Consider the following 6,343-nt stretch of genomic DNA (forward strand, 5'->3'; position numbering starts at 1 on the left):
AAGAAGACAGGAGTACTGGAGGTTGAGTGATGCGGACGCTGCGCCATGCTGCTAGAGACCACACCTCTTTGGTCCTTTATTCTGGTTAGACGGGTATGTCTGACAAGGACCAGTCAAGTCATCGATGGTCAAATATTGGCTAGGGTTCATCAAAGCAGGGCCACTGTTCAGTCGGTAGCGCATAGGTTATGTGTACTGCCTTAAGTACTGTAATAGTGGCTGCGTATATTTCCTCATTACCCTGTTGGCTGTTGGGAAGATTTTGAGCCCAACTATAGCTCCCCTCATTGGACTCCCTGGTGGGTGGGGGGGGTTAGTGCGGAAATGAAGAATTCTAATTTGATGAGTACTAACAAATTTACAAAAGATCTAGCTCTCTCCCTGACGACCTTACACAATCCCCGTCCATTCGGTGAGCGATTTCGGCACCAGATGAGAGAGACGTCTGTGTGGATATGTGGAATCCCGTGGGATCAAGTTTCATGTTTCTCCTCACAAAACCTCAATCAGTGTAGGGAATTGCTTTTCCCAAAGACCTGATGAGGTTATTCTGAGGAGGAAACGTTAGAGGAATAGACAATTTTAAATGTAGTGACAGTAAAACATTTTAAGAAGAAAGTTGATGGAACAGTAACAACACCAGCTCGCCTTCTAACTTTAACACGTTAGTCCTTCCCAGAATCGGTCAAGTTGGCATGGTACCAACCTATGCGTGCTTCCACTGTCAGGGTGATGGGGCATGGAGCCAACTCTTGCTGTTTTAAGGAAAATGGACAACCAAAGGTATGGTAAAGGGTGGTTAGAACAGGTCATCTAAGGAGAATAACAACTGTCCAGGTCCAATATGCTGTTACCACTGCAAAGAAGCTCATGAAGCTTCTTCAAAGCAATGTAAAAGGTACCAATTTGAAAAAGAACAGTATTGGTTAATAAGGAGCAAGGAGTGAAAAGTGAGTTTTCAGAGGCAAAAAGCGGATGTGCCGCGTGTGCTTTGTTTGACACAGCCATGTAAATCCTTGCTTCGGTTGTAACCCATCTTCCCACCAACCTTTGCCCTCAGTGCTTCTTACACCACACACTCTGCCATTCCTTTAAACCTCATTCCCCACTTGCTGAAAACTGCCTCTGGTGAATTCCCACCAGAAATGGAGTAAGAGTGAAGGTTCTATTGAGGAGACTCCTCCTCCCAAAAAGTAAGGGTCTTTGGAGCCATCAGGTAAGGCCAGGGCCTCAACGGTGACAACTCCAAGTTGCCACAACAATCCACAGGGGCTTCTGCTGCTAGGCAGGAATGCCCTCAAGCAAAGGTCAGGTAAACCCACCTTGCCCAGGCAAAGGAATCCTGAGCTTGTTCCAAACGGACTCATTTCAAAATGGGGTCTTTGGAGCCGTTCAGGAAGGCCTCTAGAGGCCTCAACGGTGACAGCTACAGCTTGCCATTCACCATCCACAGGGTCCGAGCTGCTAGGCAGAAATGCCCCTGAAGCAAAGGCTCAGGTCTGTCCTTTGCCCAGCAAAACAAAATCTGATTCTTGTCAAAAGGAAGCCTGTGGAAAACTAGTTCCATGGGTAAAACTACCCTTCAAAGGTTCTCCCAAGATCCTGGAAAAGGACCGCCTAAAGGTTTGGGGCATACCTTGACACAGGTGCTGCAAAAAAAACACCTTATGACGAAGTAGTTGGAGAGAAACTAGATACCCTATCCAATGGAAACTGTCAGGGAATTCATGCAAAAGGGGAAGAACTGCAAACATCTGACAGCGATTCATATGAACCGTTTGTGTATGCTTACAAGAGATTATGACCAGGAAAAATCATTTCCCTGAGAGGATTCAAATTCAAGTCCATTTGGGACTTTTGGATAATGGGACCTCTGGAGGAGTAGCAGTACTTGGTATGTCGGAATATCTTTCCAGGCCATCCATCTGCAGACAACACTGCAGGTGAAGGCTGTGAGGAATAGGCTTGAAACGACCTTGCACTGTGGCATTATCTAACTCCGCCACATGATTCTCAAATAGGGATGATTTGGAAGATGTACTTGGCAGTTGCAACACCATTTCTACTCTTGGGAGATTTCAATGGTCGGCATGAACCTCTGGGAGACACTTTGTGCAACCCTCAGAAAGGGGCCTTGGAGGTCCTTCTTCTTAAGAGTAGATGCAGCTTTATGAATTTGGACAACTCCAAACACATTTTCCAAATTCAAACTGGGACATTCTCCAATATAGACCGTTCAATTGGCTCACCCTGATTCACAGATGAATTTCACTTGGAGGTCATGGAAGCGACCACTTTCCAATAATTGTGCAAGAGGGTGAATGGTATTCAGCAATGGAGGCAGAGATTGGCTACTTGAAAAACACGGAATGGAATCTTTAGATCAACTGCAGTATTTCAAGGACTCTGGTGAAGGATTTCCAGGTGGTGTGTTCAAGATTCTGTTAAATCACTTCACACACGAATTTCATCTGCAGCAGGAACAGCATCCATCGAAAAGTAGCCGAACATTACCGTCGATCTCCGGTACCATGGTGGTCTGATGAAGCCAACAGCTGTCAGTGTAAGGAAAAGCTGCACTGAGGCGTTGAAAACGATGCCCAGCAATGTAACCTTAATCCATACAAAAAAGACCCAAGCCAAGGCCCAGCGAGTGCTAAAGGAGGCCAGACGAACATCATGGAGACAGTATGTCTCCTCGATTAACTCTGGGACCCCCTTAGCTATGGGTTTGGGACAATGTGCGTAAGGATCACTGGAAAGACCCAACATTCACTGTCACCCACCTGCTTAGAAGACAGATTGCATAATCAGCACAGACAAAAAATATGTGCTAATGAGCTAGCTAAATCCATGGCAGAGATCTCCTCTGGAGCATCTTACACTGCCCGATTCTTCCACTCTTTGGGCTGAACAGGAACGACAATCAGTGTCGTTCTTCAATAGGACTGCAGCGAACTTCCATACAACTTGCCATTTTTTGCGCAAGAGATGAATCTCTGCTTTGCAGAAGCTCTGCCGTAAGTACTGCCCCAGGAAGTGACGATATTCCATACCAAATGGAACAGAGAGCTACCAGAAGTATTTCCTGTTGGACATATTCAACAGGGATCTATAGGGAGGTACAGGCCCACCACATGGACAAGAGGCTAATAATCATTCCTGTCCCTAACCTGGCAAGGATGCTTTCACACTAGGAAATTACAGACCAATTTCTCTCACAGTGCATCTGTAGCTGATGGAGAAAATTGTAAATTCAGGTTAAACTGGCTGCAGGAAAAGAAAAGTGTTGGACCCCATATCAATATGGGTTTAGAAGATTGATAATCGACCAAGATGGCACGTGTAAGCGCACTGGAAGCGCCAATACAGAATTCCTTCGCACAGCGACGTCACATGTTGGCCGTCTTCTTGACCTAGAAAAGGCTTTTATACCACTGGAATCATGGCATTACTCTTGAAGCTGTAGGGACATTGGTTAAAAAAAGCATTACCTACCTTAATACAAAGCTTCCTTGCTACAGGAGGTTCGAGTTTAGCGGTGGGAAACAGTTTCTCTAACTGGAAGATCAGCTGGAAGGGGTCCACAAGGGATTGTCTGAAGTGTGACCCTGTTTTGCCATTGCTATTAAATGACATCAAAGGTTGTTCCAAAGTGCTGTATTATGTAATTCTGTGATGTGGATGACTTTACCACTGTACTGCTTCCACGAGGAAGCTTACATGGGTGTTCAGGATATAGGAGGCCTGCAATAAATCAGGGGTAACATTATCATGGGTTTCAAATTTTCCCCAAGTAAAGGACCATGGGATATACCTTTCCACAAATGAGGAAAAATTCCGTCCTTCCCTCTATTAGGAGCCCAAACCCACTGGAATTGTCCAGAGGTGAAGTTTTTTTTTTTTTATGGTAGTTAAGTTTGGGTAGCCATGGTACAGCTGATACTTAATTGTAGTTTTCATGCTGTGATGCTCTTGGTGTGAGTACGTGGTAGGATCCCCAGTTCACTTTCCACGGAGAGTGACGGTTTACTTTTAGGTATTGCATTCTCTCTATTTATCCAGGCTTGGGACCAGCACTGCCTTGGGATGGCTTGCCCACCCAGTGGTAAATAGGAAGACGAGGTGAAGTCCTTGCCCAAGGAACTTAATCATATCTAGGTTTTCCGATTTACCTAAAATTATTAAAAATCAGACACGAAGTGCTCAACATTAATGCTCACAGGCAATGCGTGGGTGCATGGATGCACCCACGCACTCACATGAGGCGATTGGTGTGTGCATTGCCACTGATTTTAAGTGGTGAAGTAATTTGTCTAATTTTGACTCAAGGCTTACATGGGTGTCTCACATCAAAACAGTTGAAAAGTGAAGGATACAAAAGTGCTTAGTATTTTTTTTTTTTTTTTACATCTATCTTGGGGTGCCAGACCGCGCAATGCTTCTACGGCCTTTACGGAGCGCCTATTCGTAGTAAGCTTATTATGGATGTGAGGGCGTAGTCATCTGGCAACTTCCACTGGTCTCCGGAGTGTTGGACTTCCGGATCACAATGAAGCTCTCAGAATCTTATTACGTGGGGCATTCAGGTCTTCCACCTGTGGAGTACCTGGTATGCTGAGAGTGGAGACCACCTCTTCATTACACGGGGATACATGAACCGATTTACTACAGAAACTACAAAGGATTACAGGATCTCCTTACTTCCAAGATTTGTTTTCAAAACACCTTGAGGATAGCCGATCCTATGGTAGGAGAATGAGGGAATCTTGTTGGAAGATCTTAATTTAAGTCTCACAAAGGTTCTGGCTGGTTGGAAATTCCCCAATTCCCCCTTGGATTTGGCGGAATAGGGAAAAGGGGAGAGATCCGAAAGCAGAAGTCAGAGAGATATTTCTTCAGCATATTTCTAAGTACCAAGGATCCTAATGCAATATATAACAGAATGGCTCAAAGTCGAAAATGGTGTGGGCTTTGCAGCAGTGAGCAGAAGGAAAGACTGCATACTGGCAGTCTTTGTCCAAGAGCATCGATCTTGACTGCAGAGTTACATGCCCATCCTTGCAGCAGTTTAAGAATGGAATAGAGGTCTACGAACAATTCTATTGAATATATTCCGACTCTCGTAGTGTCCTTGTAAGCAATCAAGGCTTAAACTCATCACATCTCATGAGGTAAGGGAGGTTGGCTTGGCATTTATGTCAAACACGTAAAAAGAAAACTCTGTGTTGGGTTTGCAGAGCGCATGTTGGTCATTGGGATGAGCGAGCTGATCAGAAGGGCCAAGGCAAAGCTGGTGCTCAGCCTTGTGATGCTCGTTTTTCCTCTCCCACACACCGACCTGAAAACCAAATCAGGAGTTTCTTCTTGATAATGGAAGGAACTATGGAGTCATCCCTCCAATAACAAAACTGCGAGAGATTATAGAGACCTTCGGCAGTTTGGGTGACTAGATTCATCCCAACGAAAAGGGGAAGTTGCATTAACAGACTAAGAAGCGGGCACACAAAGATGAATCATGGACCCATGATGGCTAAAAGTCAAGAACTTTGTTGAGGGATGCCAGAGCCATTAACGGTCGCACATGAGTGGCAAAGAGGTGCAACATTCTCAAACCCAAAGGGACTGAATTGTACTTGTCTCCCCATATACATGAAAATGTATTGAGGAGAGGTGATATAGAGGGTCTTTTTAGTTCCTTAAGGCCCGGTCGGCGAGTGGTTAGAGCATCAGACTCAAGACTGGCACGACGGCAATCTGAGTTCGAGGGTCGAGTCCACGGCCGGCGCCGTTGTTCCCTTAGGCAAGGAAACTTCACCTCGATTGCCTACCTAGCCAACTGGGTGGCCAAGCCAGCCCAATCAGTGTGGTTCACAAACCCGGAGAAAATAGAGAGAAGATTACCTAAAAAGGTAACACCGGCACTCGTCATGGAAAGAAAACTTGGGACCATACCACGATTCCTTCCAAGAGCCAGTTCCACCAACATGAAAACTACAAGTAAGGTCATGCTGTGATAACGGAGGCTCAAACATGACTACCGTTAAAAAAAACCCCCCCAAAAAAAATAGTGTTCGCTTAGGGACACTAATATTTTCAATAAAAATCTTATCATGGATATAATGTTTATACACTAATTTTATACACTTAGAGCATATTATTAGGCTTTGATTTTTAATATCTTATTGTTATTTGTAAGATATTATTGTGGATGAGATTTGTATAGTTTTAAAATATTTCAATGTTTCTAGTTAACAAGGCATTCGCCGCTAATGACCTTAGCTGTTGACACGGCAGATGATTTTTTTTAAATAATCAAATCAAATCAAATATCCATCAAACT

Source organism: Penaeus monodon, unplaced genomic scaffold (assembly GCF_015228065.2).
Source record: "Penaeus monodon isolate SGIC_2016 unplaced genomic scaffold, NSTDA_Pmon_1 PmonScaffold_1076, whole genome shotgun sequence".
Classification (NCBI taxonomy): domain Eukaryota; kingdom Metazoa; phylum Arthropoda; class Malacostraca; order Decapoda; family Penaeidae; genus Penaeus; species Penaeus monodon.